At 42.1% G+C, this 17,812-nt stretch overlaps 1 protein-coding gene across 10 annotated transcripts in view; it reads right to left on the reverse strand.

The window, feature by feature from the left end:
* magu (SPARC related modular calcium binding-like protein magu) overlaps window positions 1-17,812 on the reverse strand; it is a 417,174-nt gene that overhangs the window by 227,282 nt on the left and 172,080 nt on the right. The gene's annotated exons all lie outside the window — the stretch shown is intronic.

The following is a 17,812-nucleotide window of genomic DNA, read 5'->3' on the forward strand; positions in this document are numbered from 1 at the left end:
CGGTTGACGTGGCGTGCGGGGCTGCCACCGCTTGGCGGCGGATGCGCCGATCCTCGCATGCTGACGTCACTCGGGCTGCGCCTGGACCCCTCGCATGCGCCACATGTCCCTGCGCCAACCATCTTCGCCACAGGCGCTGCACCGTGGACACATCCCTATGGGTATCGGCTGCGATTTGACGAAGCAACCAACCTGCCCTTCTCAGCCCGATCACCATACCCCTCGTAAAGTCGTCTGTCTGCTGGAAATGCCTCCGTTGACGGCGGCCTGGCATTCTTAGCTATACACGTGTCCTGTGGCACACGACAACACGTTCTACAATGACTGTCGGCTGAGAAATCACGGTACGAAGTGGGCCATTCGCCAACGCCGTGTCCCATTTATCGTTCGCTACGTGCGCAGCACAGCGGCGCATTTCACATCATGAGCATACCTCAGTGACGTCAGTCTACCCTGCAATTGGCATAAAGTTCTGACCACTCCTTCTTGGTGTTGCATTTGCTCTGTCAGTCAGTGTATGATTGCTACGTGACAGATCTGTGGCGCGTGCTCGTATTTCCCGACTAAATACGTTTACTTTACAAGAAAGATATAAGGAAACTTACTTTCTAGAAGGTCTACGTATCACCAGCACGATTTCGTTCGATATTTTGTTTTTGAACCCTAGCAATAGTTTCGTTTTCCGACCTTTGTCCTTCCTTACCTGATGGTCTTGAAGAGGTGCGAACACTCTCTTCATCCTTCATCTCATGTCAAGAGAGGCTGTTAAAGCTCGAGCTTCCATTCGTTCATTAAAGCAACGTAGTGGATATGTGCCCAAGAATAAATGCTTCCGCTATTCAAAAGTAGCGGAGCCGACAGGAGCTGTCTAGAAGCATTTTTCTTCAGCTAATTGACACGGAACATAACCCAAAATGAACAAAATATACCGCATCAAATGTATGTATGCTTCCTGACAGCCGGACTGAAAGGCTCATACAGGAGAGCGCTGGTATTCTCGGCCAGGTTGGCGGGTTTATTACCGGCTCAGTTCGGTAGTAATTTTAAGGTGTTCCAGATATGAATACCTCGTGTCTGCAAATTGACTGACCGAGCTCGATAGCTGCAGTCGCTTAAGTGCGGCCAGTATCCAGTATTCGGGAGATAGTAGGTTCGAACTCCACTGTTGGCAGCTCTGAAAATGGTATTCCGTGGTTTCCCATTTTCACACCAGGCAAATGCTTGGCCTGTACCTTAATTAAGGCCACGGCCGCTTCCTTCCAACTCCTAGCCCTTTCCTGCCCCATCGTCGCCATAAGACCTATCTGTGTCGGTGCGACGTAAAGCAACTTAAAAAAAATTGACTGACACGTGAAAGAAAATGTATACCTCAGCTTCTCTGAAAATCGTAAAAGTAGGTGGTGGTACGTACAATGAATAACATTTATTATTATTATTATTATTATTATTATTATTATTATTATTATTATTATTATTATTATTATTATTATTATTATTATTATTATTATTATTATTAAAGCCCGTATTTTTATGCATTTAAGTTTCTGAGCGAGCAGCAAGTATAGTCTACCATCACAACGATTATGCTATGGGGTTTGCATGAAGATTAGGGGTACGACCCATCAGAACTCCTATAATTTATGTTACTCTTACTACATTATGGAAGAGCGGGTGGCCGACACTTCCTATTAACCAAATTTAGTTTGCATTCTAACCTGTTAGGCATGAAAATCCGGGCTTTGATTATTATTAATTAACGTGTATGTTATCTTTATATTTATCGGTATTTATGTATATCTGTATCGTATCAACGCTCTGACACGAAATAATAAAAATAATAATAATTTTGAATAGGAAAGCAGGCATTGAAAACATTGAGAAAAAGGAACGCAAAATCATAAGAAAAAATTCTAGGCCCGAAACTCACCAACAGACAATACCAACTTAGAGGCAGACAGAAAATCAAACTACACAAATATTCACAGTGGCATTAGTAAACGTATTCTGAGATTCTATGGTCATATTACAAGAATACATGCACGCAGACTTACCAAACAAATAGTCGAATTCGATGAAAACAGGAGTAAGGCTAAAACAGACACATTGAAATGGATTGGCGAAATTAAAACCGATTTGAAAGAAATTACATCAGCAGATGCCTAAAACGGTAATATTCAGATCCGAAATTCATAAATGGCAAGTTGACCAACAGGAAAGAACAAATAAAACCAAGAATGGAACAACCTGGTCTGAGGACAGAAAGGAAGCCCACAATAAAAGAATGAATGAAATACGGGCATAGAGGAAGGCAAATGCACGCCACTAAGTAATTTGCGTAGTCTTAATGAGCTTATTCGCATATATAATACTAATACCATTAATAATAATTTCGTTTGTTCTGTCTTTATTCTACAAATATTAAACTGAGCCTTCATTTGGTAAAACAAAATTTTAGGTTAATCGAACCTTACTTGCTTCTGGTCTGTCGTCGGCCATGTTTTCGTTGTTCGCCATCTTTTCTCAAGAGTACGTGGGGATCACCAATATGTAATACTCTTGCTTTTTTAATGGTCTGGATGTATTTTAACATGTGACACACACACACACACACACACACACACACACACACACACACACACACACACACACACACACACACACACACACACACACACACACACACACACACACACACACACACACACACACACACACACACACCATATTTACTAAATTTTAATGTTTACAATGTTAACTCGTTACTGTGCCATCTATATATTACCAACTTCATAAAACTAAAAACTTTAAATAGTAAATAAAATCATTAGTTCTAGACTCTGTGGTCTTTACATATTTAACTTTCAGGTTCTGACCTTTCCTTTCAAGATGATATTATTATTATTATTATTATTATTATTATTATTATGATTATTATTATTATTATTATTATTATTATTATTATTATTATTATTATTATTATTCTTGTACCGGAAGGTACACCTCAACGCCGCACATTTAAATGAAGCGCCTTAAGGAACACTATCTACCGAACAACACTTGAAACAGCTAATGCATAAAATTGGGACATTAATCAGAAGATGTCACTACTGAATAACTGAGTAATATGTTGTTTTAAAGTTTCCTGAACTAATTGGATTTATTTGTTTTGTTTTGGTGTACATCAAGAAGTTTGAACTTTTCTCCATAGATGTCTCTAAAAAAAAAACTGAGGCCATGCACTCCGGTGCAAGGTGAAATAATTAGTGATGGGAAGAAGTTTTTTGTTTATAGGTTTTCTCAACAGAATTGACCTTCATTTATTTTGGTACTTCAAGGTTTGCAACATTTCCTTCTCATCCCGCCAGCTTTTAAATCTGGCCAATAACAAATTTTCTGTTATTATTTTTCAGGCAAATATAGGCTTCTTGTTGCTTTTTATTCTGCCAACAAAAATGAGAGGGTGTGTCCGGATTTAGTCCAGAACCTTCTCGAACCCTCCCCTCGTGTATATAAGCTGCGGCTTTTTCGAGTTACCTTGCCTTAGATCGTCGTGTTACTTAGAGTGTGTGTTAAGCCAGGAGGCGGGGTGCCTCATTCTTCGGCAGGCAGAAAATCAGCCCAGGTAATGGCCACCAGTTTTATAGCTCTATAGCTATCTCCGCAGATTTACCCGAGGGGAAGGTTCTGATCTTTGACTATGTAACCACCTATTTTCTAAAATGTAAAGTTTTATGTAAAGTAGGCTGTTAGGGAGCGCAGTCTCCTTGCTTGAATTTGGAGAGCATGTAAGATCTTTTCTGTGATTTATGTACAACTGAGTGGGCCTCTGGAAGGCCGTTTTTGTACCCTTTGGAGCAAAGTGCTCTTGAATTGGGAGATTTCTCTCCTCGTCTAACGTTTGCGATGTAGGAAACTTGTACATTTGGAGCTGGGTCTTCCTTCTCGTATCAAACTGCTATTTGCACCTGTAACCTTGTTATTTCACTAAGTTAAGTTTGAGATTTGAAAAAGAAATATAACCTTTAAAAATAAAGTTTTAAGTTAATCATTGATATCGTCCACGAACCTACTACGCTGGGGTAGCAGGGGGAGAGGTGATACTCCCAGGTGGCGGATAGGGGGGTCCTAACCGGCTTGCCGGCGGACTTGAGGGAAATAAAATATCTCTCGCGGACCAAACACACTACCTCTTGCGGGTGGGAGACGCACATGTAGAATACACCCGCGGTATCCCCTGCCTGTCGTAAGAGGCGACTAAAAGGGGAGACCAAGGGATGCTGGTATTAGAACCATGAAACAACTGTTGATTAGTACCATCACGCGGGGAACACCATGGGTCGCCTTTATGTACAAGTAGTACCACTATATTTGGTACACAAAAGGTTTGTGAATAGTAGCAGCAGAGAGTGGTTCCCCTGTGGGTTTCCAGTACCCGTGATTAGTACCCACTATGTGAGGAACACCATAGGTCTGCGTTACCTGTACGAAGTACAATACTTGTGAGTAGTACCATCTTGTGTGGAACACCGTGAGTCTTCGCTACTTTTGATTAGTACTCCAACATGACAAATACCATGGTTCTACTTTACTCGCGACATGTACCATTCTGTGGGGCCTTGGACGTGGATTTTGCACCCCTTTAGACATAAAGCATACTCGATACAAGATTTTGCTTTATAAGTGTTCCCTTGGTCAGTAATACTACTATATGATCTTTTTTTTAGTTGGACCCACTGTTTTTTGTTTTGTTTTGTTTCATGTCCATCCATTCACTCTTCATGACATTTTCTTTATTTTGGTCAGTGGATGATTTTGAACTTTTTGTTGTACTTTCCTTTCGTACCATTAGGAGCCGATGACCTAGATGTTAGGCCCCTTTAAACAACAAGCATCATCATCATCATCATCATCATCATCATCATTGATATCGTAGATAGACCCATACCAACCAGCACATTCTTTCACCTCTCTCTGTTCCATGGAAACTCCGTAACAACAACAATTATTATTATTATTATTATTATTATTATTATTATTATTATTATTATTATTATTATTATTATTATTATTATTATTATTATTATTATTTTAATCTGTTTACCCTCTACGGTTGGTTTTCTCCCGAACTCAGCGAGGGAAACCACCTCCACACCGCCTCAAGGGCAGTGTCCTGGTGCATGAGACATTTGGTCCGGGAGAAGGACCAGTACCTCGTCCAGGCGGCCTCACTTGCTATGCTGAACAGGGGAGTTGTGAGGGGATGGGATGATTGGAAGAGATAGGAGAGCAAGAGGGAAGGAAGCGGCCGTGGCTTTAAGTTGGGTACCATTCCGGCATTTGCAGAAATGGGGAAACCACGGAAAACAAATTCGAGGATGGCTGAGGTAGGAATCGAACCTCCCTCTACTCAATTGACCTCCCGACGCTGAGGGGGACCCCGTTCCAGCCCTCGTACCACTTTTCGAATTTCTTGGCAGAGCCGGGAATCGAACCCGCGCCTCCGGGGATAGCAGCTAATTACACTAATCACTACACCACAGAGGAGGACATTTATTATTATTATTATTATTATTATTATTATTATTATTATTATTATTATTATTATTATTATTATTATTATTATTATTATTATTATTATTATTATTGTACCGGGAGGTACACCCCAACGCCGGGCATTTAAATGTTGCGACTAATCGAACTCCTCTACAGGAGGAACAGTGAACTTGAAACTAGACCTACTTAAATATTTACTCAGAAGATGTCACTACCGTAATTTTGTTATTGTGAAGTTTCCAGTGCTGTGTGAATGTCAACTTGTTTTTGTTTTCCGTTCATGAAAAAGTTTGGACATTCTCTCATAGATGTCACTGCTAGAAAAGTATGATCATGCACCCTGGTGCGAAGTGAAAGAACTTTTTTGAAGAAGTATTGTATTAATAAGTTTTTTTACTAATTGATGTTCATTTGTTTTTGGGTTAGCAATAATTATCTTTTCTTTCTGCCAGTTTTGATTCCAGCCAATCCCTAATTTTTGTAATTTATTTCCAACCAATCCCGTATTTCTTCTTCAACTTTGAGTGTAACTTTTGCATTGACCAATAAATTGAGAGGGTGTGGCTGGTTTATTCATGAAAGGTCTCGAACCTTCCCCGAGGGTTTATAAACTTCGGAATTTCACGTCTCTTGTCCATTTGATCAACATATAACTTGGTGTGTGTGTGTCAAGCAGGAGGCGGGAGGCGCCTCTTTCATCAGGCAGCAGGTCTTCAGCAAGGTAATGGCCAGTTAACATCTTTATTTCTTGCTAGCTCCGCAGTTTAACCTGAGGAAAAGGTCCGATACTTTAACCATGTAACCTACTTTTCTACAAATGTAATTTTCTGCCAGCCTATGTAAAAACTTCATAATATCTTTAACTGTAAATCGGGGATAGAGAGTGCTGTACCCTCTAGAGCTCCCCTTCACATTGGTTTGAGGTGACTACGTTTGTAACTGGTCTTTTTCCTTTCCGTAATGTCTTAATTTATTTTTATACGAGTCACCTCCATAGTTTGGGAATAGCCCCTGTTTCATCGGCCTAGTGCCCTTTAGGTTTTAAGAAGTCACATCGAGGAGTGCAAGTACTCGCCTCCTTTCATTTTGTGTTCGGGCCATTTATTTAACTGTTATTTCTTTTACACGAAGGCCCTATAGGTTGGGTACGAGATACCCCTGTTTCAATTTGTAAGCTGGGCCATAGAAGGCCAAGAGGTGTAAGATATTTTTGGTGTTGCCTTGAATAGGCTTGAAAACTGAGAGCCTGTTAGCTCTTTTTCAAAGTAAGATTATTGAATGCCTTCTGAAGGCTTGATATTGGGAGTTTGGAGCCAGCGCTCCATGTGTTGAGGGATTTCTGCCCTGTTGTAAATTTATAACCTTCTCTAAAGTTTGAGCTGGAAGTTCAGAAATTGTAAAACTAGGGGCTTGTAACCCAAGTGTGTTAAAGTTTTGAAATCTTGGATTTTTCCAAGTCTTGTTTCTAAATTGGTATGTCATTGTTATCTCACTAAGTGAGAAATTGTTAACTTGTTGCTTTTTGAAAATATAACCTTCCATTTCAGTTTAAATTCTTTCTGGACTTAGTAGTTAGACCCATTCACCCTGGCACCTTCTTTCACCTCTGCTGGTCCACGGGTAACCCCGTAACAATTATTATTATTATTATTATTATTATTATTATTATTATTATTATTATTATTATTATTATTATTATTATTGTTCCGAGGTATCTGTGGAACAGCAGAGGTGAAAGAAGATGCGGGCTGGAATGGGTATAACTACAAGTCCGAAAGATGAATTTTAAAATTTAAATAAAGGTTATATTTTCAACTGATAACAATTTTAACACCATTAGGTGAAACAAAGAAAATCAGGTACAATGCAACTTTACAAAGAAAGCACCAGTTAAGGGGTCTTTACAAATTCTGGGCTACGGGCCCACATTCATCAATCCTTGAGCACTCAGCTCTCAACCACAAAATACCAAAGGGCAGAAAAGCCTTAATTATATGGAGCTCTTGCTCCCGCTTAGTAATGTCAAGCCTCCTAGAAGCACCTTCCAAAATACCGGAAAGAGCTGACCTGCTCTCAGTTTTACAAGCCTACCAAGGCCACAACAAACTTTACTTCTAACTGCCCTCAAGGCACACTTACAAAGAAACAGGGGTATTTGTACCCAACCTACAGGGCCTTCGCATGAAGAAAAAAACCATCAGGTTAAGTTACTGGCCCAAAGTACAGAAAGGACTGGAGGCGTGAACTTGCATTCCTAAATACACATTTAAAACCTAAGTGGCGCTAGGCCGATACACAGGGGCTAATCCCAAGCTAGGGAGGTGACTCGTATGAGAAAACTTTAATACATTAAGGAAGAGAAGAAACGGTCACAAAAACGTAGTCACCTCATTTTCAAATGAAGGGGAGCTCGAGAGGGTAAAGCACTCTCTATCCCTGAATTAAAGTTCAAGAAAACTGAAGTTTACCAGGAAAAGGGTTTACATGTTTAATAGTTTACATATTGAAAGTTTCGAACCTTCCCCGAGAGTTAAACTGCTGAGCGAGCAAGAAATAAAGATGTTAAAAGGCCATTACCTTGTTGAAGATCTGCTGCCTGAAGAAAGAGGCGCTTCCCGCCCCCTGCTACATATTCACACACTGAATTAGATGTTATACGAGTGGCCCGGAGACAAGAAAATCAGCAGTTTTATACCCTCGTTGAAAATTCGAGACCTTTCAGGAATGAGTAGACACACCCACTCAATTTTTATTAGTTGACTAAGAGTTACACATGGAAATTCGAAGAAGAAAGCTATGATTGGAGGCAAATTAATTACAGAAATTACTGATTGGCTAAATTCAAAAAACAGGCGGAAGGAAAGGATTAATATTGCCAATCCACAAACCACAGAACAAAATTTAGTAAAGACAAAACTTATGAATACAACATTTCTCCAAGAAGGTTCATTCCTTTACACCAGAGTGCGTTATCATAGTTTTTGGTAGAGACATCTGTTAGAGAATGTCCACACTTCTTGATCAATGAAAAACAAAAGCAAATAAAAAACACCCTGTGACATCTTCTGATAACCAGTAGAGTTGATTCCTTTTTTAAAGTTCAGAGCTTCTCCTGTAGAGGAGTTTCAATTGGCGCAAGATTTGAACTTGCGTCGTAGAGGTGTACCGCCCGGTACAATTATTATTATTATTATTATTATTATTATTATTATTATTATTATTATTATTATTATTATTATTATTATTATTATTATTATTATTATTATTATTATGAGAGTTTCCTGTGAGATGAATAGTCTCAAGGAGAGTTAGGTGGACACCCCTGCGACAGCAATCAAGGGAGCAAAATGGAGTTCTTTCAGGCTGCCATGACCTAGACATGCGAGTCAATTTAGCGACTGAAGATAAATGGAGGAGATGAAATGAGTACATTTTAACTTGTAAAAATAAATGTTGAGAAGAGGAACTGCCTCTGTGTGTATAAAGAGATCTTTCGGCGGAAAATAAATGCCCACCGCTTTGCATCTATCTCTGCGAAATGAGATAAAACAAGTGAACGTACATCCTCCCACACAGCGCAGAATAAACAAGGAACACTCTTGACGCAACTAGAAGACGAGCACTTTACACAATAAAAATAGCGCCGCGCATTTAGCAGCCGAGGGGGTGGGACTGTCTTGCTCAGTGAAAGAATATGAAAACCATTGTTTATAACCTGCCTGCCTCTTAGCCGGAGGCCCCGGGTTCGATTCCTGGCCAGGTGCGAGGTTTCACCTGGATCTGAGGGCTGGTTCGAGGTCCACTCAGCCTACGTGATTATAATTGAGGAGTTAGCTGATGGTGAGATAGCGGCCCCGGTCTAGAAAGCCAAGCATAACGGCCGAGAGGATTCGTCGTGCTGACCAGACGACACCTCATAATCTACAGGTCTTTCTTAATCAAAAATGATACTTATCTTAATTATTTTATAAGAAATACGTGTGCCAAATTTCAGCCTTCTCAGCCCGGCACGTAGGAATGAAAAGGTTAGCACAGGATAGAGTGACATGGAGAGCTGCATCAAACCAAACACTTTTTATATGCTGGCATTCATTGCGCTGCCTGACGAAATGGCGTATGGCTTTTAGTGCCGGGAGTGTCCGAGGACAAGTTCAGCTCGCCAGGTCCGGATATTTTGATTTGACACCCGTAGGCGACCTGTGCGTCGCGATGGCGATACAATGATGATGCAGACGATACATACACCCAGCTCCCGTGGCAGGGAATCGAACACGGAACCCCTGTGACCAAACGCCAGCACGCTAACCATTTAGCCATGGAGCCGGTCGAAACAGAACATGTTAATGATTGTATAATATAACCTTAATATTGATTGTTACATCTTAAAGTTATTTTTTTTATAATGCTTATATTTACTATTGGTGGGGGTGGGGAAGAGAGGACTTCCGAAATATTGGAACCCTGACGGTCTATGGCGATGGTTGAGGACGCCACATAATTCCAGTCTCGCAGCGAGAAGAAATAACCAATGAAAGTTAAGATCCCCAACCCGTCCGTGAAACGAATACGGGACCCTTTGAACCAAATGCTACCATGTTAACAAGTTAACCATGGATCCGGGAATAATAATAATAATAATAATAATAATAATAATAATAATAATAATAATAATAATAATAATAATGTCCCACCCCCGGAGGCCCGGGTTCGATTCCCGGTTCTGTCACGAAATTTGAAGAGTGGTACGAGGGTTGGAACGAGGTCCACTCAGCCTCGGGAGGTCAAATGAGTAGAGGTGGGTTCGATTCCCACCTCAGCCATCCTGGAAGTGGTTTTCCGTGGTTTCCCACTTCTCCTCCAGGCAAATGCCGGGATGGTACCTAACTTAAGGCCATGGCCGCTTCCTTCCCTCTTCCTTGTCTATCCCTTACAATCTTCCAATCCCCCCGCAAGGCCCCTGTTCAGCATAGCAGGTAAGGCCGCCTGGGTGAGGTACTGGTCATCCGCCCCAGTTTTATCCCACGACCCAATGTCGGAAACTCCAGGGCACTGCCCTTGAAGCGATAGAGGTGTGATTTGTCGCTGAGTCAGAGGGAAAAACCGACCCTGGAGGGTAAGCTGATTAAAAAAAGAAAGAAAGCGGGAGAAGTGTTCTGAAAAATCGTACAGGAGCTGTTTGAAAAATTAATTCCCAGTATTTCGTACAACTTAGTGCATAATAATAGGGTAGAATATGTCCGGCTTCATGGTCAAATGGTTAGCGTGCTGGCCTTTGGACACAGGGGTCCCTGTTTCGATTCCCGGCCAGGTCAGGGGTTTTTACCTGCATCTGAGGGCTGGTTCGAAGTCCACTCAGCCTACGCAATTACAACTGAGCAACTATCTGACGGTGAGATAGCGGCCCCGGTCTAGAAAGCCAAGAAAAACGGCCGAGAGGATGCGTCGTGCTGACATCTGACGCCTCGTAACCTGCAGGCTGAGCAGCAGTCCCTTGATAGGCCAAGGCCCTTCGGGGATGTTCTGTCATGGGGTTTGGTTTGGTTTGGTAAATAAACAATAACTTGCCGACATCGTACTTAATGCAGAGCCAATGGACATTTTTCCACCATCTCTACCAGCTTTTTATTTATCTAGTTACTATTTGCTTTACGTCACATCGACACAGACAGTTCTTATGGCGACGATGGGACAGGGAAGGGCTAGGAGCGAGAAGAAAGCAGACGTGGCCTTAATTAAGGTACAGGTCCAACATTTGCCTGGTGTGTAAATGGGAAACCACGGAGAAGCATCTTCAGTGCTGCCGAAACCCGCTACCTCCCGGATGCAAGCTCACGGCCAACTCGCCCGGTTCTACCAGGTTTTGAACTCTCAATCTTGTGCTACAGATGGAGCTAATTTTCCAGCTGAACGTTCTTGTTGACATGTGCACTTGATGTAGTGGAGCCGCTCGTGTAGGAAGTGTGAGCAAGTGGAATGCGATGTGTATCAGTCAGTAGGCGCCACTCTACCCTACATGCAGCGGCCCGTGTGTCCGCATCAACACAAAATGTTTACGTGGAGGTCATAGAACACAACCACGGTATCCTCTGCCTGTCGTAAGAGGCGACTAAAAGGGGCGACCAAGGGATGATGACTACTTGTGATTAATACCACCTTGCGAGGAATACCATGGGTGTATGTTATACACGAGCAGTACCATTGTGTGTAGAACACTACGGGCCTGGGCATGTGTATTCCACTGTACTCAGCATGGGTCTGCGTAGTACCACTTTGACGAACACCATGGGCTATGATTAGTGCCACAATGTGAGAAACATTACATGTTTGGCGGGCGCCCGTGATTAGTACCACTATGTGAGAAAAACCATCCGTCTGCGTTGCTTGAGAGTAGTACCATTATGAGAGGAACACCACGCGTTTGACGGGCGCCCGTGATTAGTATCTCTATGTGAGGAAAAACCATTCATCTGCGTTGCCGGAGAGTAGTACCATTGTGTGAGGAACACCACGGGTTTGGCGGACGCCCGTGAGTAGTACCACTATGTGAGGAAAAACCATTCATCTGCGTTGCCGGAGAGTAGTACCATTATGTGAGGAACACCACGCGTTTGACGGGCGCCCGTGATTACTACCACTGTGAGGAAAAACCATTCATCTGCGTTGCTTGAGAGTAGTACCATTATGTGAGGAACACCACGCGTTTGACGGGCGCCCGTGATTAGTATCTCTATGTGAGAAAAACCATCCGTCTGCGTTGCTTGAGAGTAGTACCATTATGTGAGGAACACCACGAGTTTGGCGGACGCCCGTGATTAGTACCACTATGTGAGAAAAACCATCCGTCTGCGTTGCTTGAGAGTAGTACCATTAAGTGAAGAACACCACGGGTTTGACGGGCGCCCGTGATTAGTACCACTATGTGAGAAAAACCATCCGTCTGCGTTGCTTGAGAGTAGTACCATTAAGTGAAGAACACCACGGGTTTGACGGGCGCCCGTGATTAGTACCACTATGTGAGAAAAACCATCCGTCTGCGTTGCTTGAGAGTAGTACCATTATGTGAGGAACACCACGGGTTTGGCGGACGCCCGTGATTAGTACCACTATGTGAGAAAAACCATCCGTCTGCGTTGCTTGTGAGTAGTACCATTATGTGAGGAACACCACGCGTTTGACGGGCGCCCGTGATTAGTACCACTATGTGACAAAAACCATCCGTCTGCGTTGCTTGAGAGTAGTACCATTAAGTGAGGAACACCACGGATTTGTCTTGCCTGCGGGCGTTACAATAATGTGTGATACACTGCGGGTCTACATTGCCCATCATTAGTAGGACTACCATTATGTGAGAGACACCATGAGTATACGTGGCCTGTGATTAGTTCCACTTGGAAATGGGTCGATCATTTCTCAATTCCCTACTCCTCGCCCTATAAACGAATATATGCCCCAGTCTGTCCTCTTCAATTCCAACATCCTTCTTCTTCTTTTCCTACAGCTTTTTCCTACACCTGTGGGGTCGCGGGTGCGAACTGTCTCGCAACACGTAGATTTGGCCCTCTTTTACGGCCGGATGCCCTTCCCGACGCCAACTCTATATCAATATTGCGTGTTCCTGTGGTGGTTGGTAGTGTGGTATGTTGTCTGGATATGAATATTATAGTATATACATCCATTTCCCGAGCCAGAAGAATGAATCAGAAGCGATTAAAATTCCCTACCCGGCCGGGAATCGAACCCAGGACCCTCTGAAACGAAGGCCAGTACTTTGACCAGCCAACGAGTCGGACAAACGTTCCTCAGCTTATCCCAGTTATTTCTTGGGTCGCTGGAGCCTGCCAGGCTCATTTTGGTTTTGGCCGGGGTTTTGTGACCGGATGCCCTCCCTGACGCCACGTGATGAAAATCTCCATCCAGGATTGACCGGGATTCCAGCCTCGGCATTTTGGGTGGGAGGCCAGCAGATAAGCCACTGAGCTAATCACGCCCCCTCTTGAATTCCAACTTTATCTTCATAATATGTTCTTTCCTTTTTATTTTAAAGCTCCACCCGAACTTATTCTTCTGCTTGTCATTCCACGCCAGCTCACCACTGACAGCTCGAAACATACCACATAGTCGAGCATCTCGTCTGCTTACTCCTAACTCTTCCCAAGCCAAAGTTTGGAACAGTTTAGTAACACGACTCCTTAGTCGGAAATCACCCAGAATAAATCGTGCTTATTTCCTTTGATTTGTATCCAGTTCTTGTATCAAGCAGTCCTGGTGAGTGTCCTACACACTGGAGCCATGGACTAATTGCGGTCTTACCAGAGACTTACACGCCCTCTCCTTTACATCCTTATTACAACCCCTAAATACTTCCTAAACCATGCGAAGAGATCTGTAACCTTTCTTAACTAGCTCGTTAATATGATTACCCAAATGAAGTTCATTCCTTATATTACACCTAGGTATTTTAATTGTTCGCCATAAGGTACTATCACCCCATCAATTAAAACTGAGAGGGCTTGATGAAACTTACAACTTGACTTTTCGTGCCATTTACATTCATACCATCGTCTGCTGCCCACCTCACTACATTGCTTAAGTCCACCTGCAGCCGCTCACAACCCTGCAACTCATTTACTGCGTTATACAGTATAACATCATTTGAAAATATATTTATCTGTGACTCCAGATCTTTAGTCATATATATCAGAAAATATGAAGGTCCAATGACAGTGCCCTGTGGAACCCCCTCTTAATCACTGCAGGATCAGCTAACGCTTCACCTACTCTAATTCTCTGAGTTCTGTTTTCTAGAAATTTAGCCATCCATTCAACCACTCTTTTATCTGATCCAATTGCCCTCATTTTCGTCAGTAATCTCCCATGATCTACCCTATCAAAAGCTATACAGCGATAGCAATAGCGATGCAGATCACTGATGGCTGATTTTGAATGAGGAAGCGCACGGAACCCATATTAATTTCAAGAACATATCACTAATAGCTTTCAATCAGACTAAATCAGGCTTCCGCTTGAATTGAAATAGAATGGAATGTATTTCTCGGTCGAAATTGCAGTCCTTTTTTTTCTAACTTTGAAATGTTCTTCACATAATTAAAACACGGGAATGGAAATAACGTGTTGTCCGAATGACAGATCAGTAGTCTGTCCAGCTTGAACTAGTGTTGCAACACCACGGACTGTGGTGACATGACACGTCTCTAACGCTATAATTACGATCTTCTAATATTCTGTCTTCTTTTTTCTTAATTTAGCAATTTTCTTTGTTTTGTCTTCTTTTGCAGGACGAGAGAATGTCACTTTTCTCTTCTTCTTTTTGGAACGCCTGGCGCCAGTACTAGCGGGCAGTTCGTTGGCCGGCAGTGCCAGTTCACATTGCATCATGCACATACAGTACTTTAAAAAACAAATAGATACACGTCTGCGGGCCAGTTTGCTGTTTCTACGTAGGTCGGACATTGCTTTCTCCCAGTACACCCCGTGTGGGTGGGGGCAGTAGGATAACAACCACAGCATCCCCTCCCTGTCGTAAGAGGCAACTAAAAGGGGCCCCAGGGGCTTAAGCCTATTGCTCACGATAAAATGTTTCGTAAAATTTGTTGTACAATTAATTTTATAAAAATTTGGTGAAAACAAGTTGTGTTGCTCACGGTAAAATTATTTTATAAAATCCGTTGAAGCATCAGGATGGCCATCTATGAACCCGCTCCTGAACTAGGATGTGCATGTGCTGCCATCTATCGATAAAGTTTAAAACCAAGAATCAGCTGTTCAACTTACAGTGTGTTTGAGAGTATTGCTCCAACAAACAAAGCAAAATTCGCTGCTTTAGCTGCAATTATATGTTGTACAGTGGTAGAAAGAAAGAAAAGAAATGCCAGTAAAGGCTGGACTCGGGTTGGATCAAAAGAAGAGAAGAAGGTAGAGGATCGCTGTCCTTGGTCGAAAATTAGTTGAAGTTAGACGACCAGCATTCATATAGGAATTCGGCAATTGTGTTTTCTGCCTCTCTTCTTGCATTTCTGTTGTGCTAAGTGGCGTTTTAACTTCGTACAAACAAGGATGTTTCTGGTATTCGTCCAGTAAAACACTAACAGCTTCCTTAGTCCAGCCCGATCCTGCCATTTTAGAAAGAAGTCTTTGTTTACAATCGAGCTTCACAATCTCCTCACGACGTAGCGCCAGCATCATCGTGATGACAGCTTCGCTGATTGGTTCGTTTCATAAAATTAATTTTACGGAATAGAACATGTCCTATTTTAGGAAACGTTTTATCAAAGGTTTTATAAAACTTCAATTTGACCGTGAGCAACAGGCATTAGTCTCTCAGACCCATGCCACATGTTTTTATACTTGGCGGGCGAATGATTGGGGGGGGGGGGGGTCGCAAACCCGTTTCTCTGTGTACGTTCCTCTCCCCTGATCTAGTTTGATTTCGCACTCTCGAGTTTCGTGAACAGTTATAGAACCGGGTGATAAATAGCCGTTTGGGTCTGTCACACTTGCCGCCACTATTCGTGTTACACGCACATTTCAATAACATTACGTGTATGCGCATTAGGGTATTAAAGATAATGTTTCAAATGTTGATTACTTACTTCTTGGTGGGTTTAGTGCGAACTTTTATTATATTAATGGCATTTTATTTACTGAATAAGAAACTGAGCGTATAAGAGTGTTAGTGGAAGAAGATTATGGAAGCGTTTTAGAATCAAACCCTGACGAACCAGGAAAGGAAGAGAAAGATAATATGATTCATGTGCAGAGTAAGGTTATTCCACTGAAGCCCAACTTGTAGGATTCGAGCAAGATATAGCAGATATCCTGGATTCAGGAGGTCAGTTGCACTGTATTGCGATTGACTTATCTAAGGCATTTGATAGGGTAGATCATGGGAAACTACTGGCAAAAATGAGTGCAATTGGACTTGACAAAAGAGTGACTGAATGGGTGGCTCCGTTTCTAGAAAACAGAACTCAGAGAATTAGAGTAGGTGAAGCTTTATCTGTCCCTGTAAAAAATTAAGAGGGGAATTCCTCAAGGCAGTATTATTGGACCTTTATGTTTTCTTATATATATCAATGATATGTGTAAAGAAGTGGAATCAGAGGTAAGGCTTTTCGCAGATGATGTTATTCTGTACAGAGTAATAAATAAGTTACAAGATTGTGAGCAACTGCAAAATGACCTCGATAATGTTGTGAGATGGACAGTACGCAATGGTATGATGATAAATGGGGATAAAAGTCAGGTTGTGAGTTTCCCAAATAGGAAAAGTCCTCTCAGTTTTAATTACTGCGTTGATGGGGTGAAAGTTCCCTTTGGGGATCATTGTAAATACCTAGGTATAAATATAAGGAAAGATCTTCATTGGCGTAATCACATAAATATGATTGTAAATAAAGGGTACAGATCTCTGCACATGGTTATGAGAGTATTTAGGGGTTGTAGTGAGGATGTAAAGGAGAGAGCATATTTGTCTCTGGTGAGACCTCAACTTGAGTAGGCCTATGGTTCCAGTGTATGGGACCCTTACCAGGATTACTTGATTCAGGAACTGGAAAAAATCCAAAGAAAAGCAGCTCGATTTCTTCTGGGCGATTTCCGACAAAAGAGTAGTGTTACAAAAATGTTGCAAAGTTTGGACTGGGAAGACTTGGTAGAAAGGAGACGAGCTGCTCGACTAAGTGGTATGTTCCGAGCTGTCAGTGGAGAGATGGCGTGGGAGAACATCAGTAGACGAATAAGTTTGAGTGGCGTTTATAAAAGTAGGAAAGATTACAATATGAAGATAAAGTTGGAATTCAAGAGGACCAATTGGGGCAAATATTCGTTTATAGGAAGGGGAGTCAGGGATTGGAATAACTTACCAAGGGAGATGTTCAATAAATTTCCAATTTCTTTGCAATCCTTTAAGAAAAGGCTAGGAGAACAACAGACAGGGAATCTGCCACCTGGGCGACTGCCCTAAATGCAGATTAGTATTGATTGTCTTTAAGCCTATTGCAAATTTTGTAAAAGGTTTTTATGTCTTAACTCTTCCTAAATTGTCATGCCAGGGATGACCAGTTTTCAAATAGTTTGTCTGTCTGTTAGGTCATCAGCCCAGAGGCTGGTTGGATCCTCAGATAGCACCACCAAAGGTTATGCGGTTATACGGAAACCGCAAAAACCAATGGCAGCACCAAAATGAGGCGTACTAGGCAAGACGAGGAATGAGGTAGTTCGCCATTGCTTTCCTCACTGG

Source organism: Anabrus simplex, chromosome 12 (assembly GCF_040414725.1).
Source record: "Anabrus simplex isolate iqAnaSimp1 chromosome 12, ASM4041472v1, whole genome shotgun sequence".
Classification (NCBI taxonomy): domain Eukaryota; kingdom Metazoa; phylum Arthropoda; class Insecta; order Orthoptera; family Tettigoniidae; genus Anabrus; species Anabrus simplex.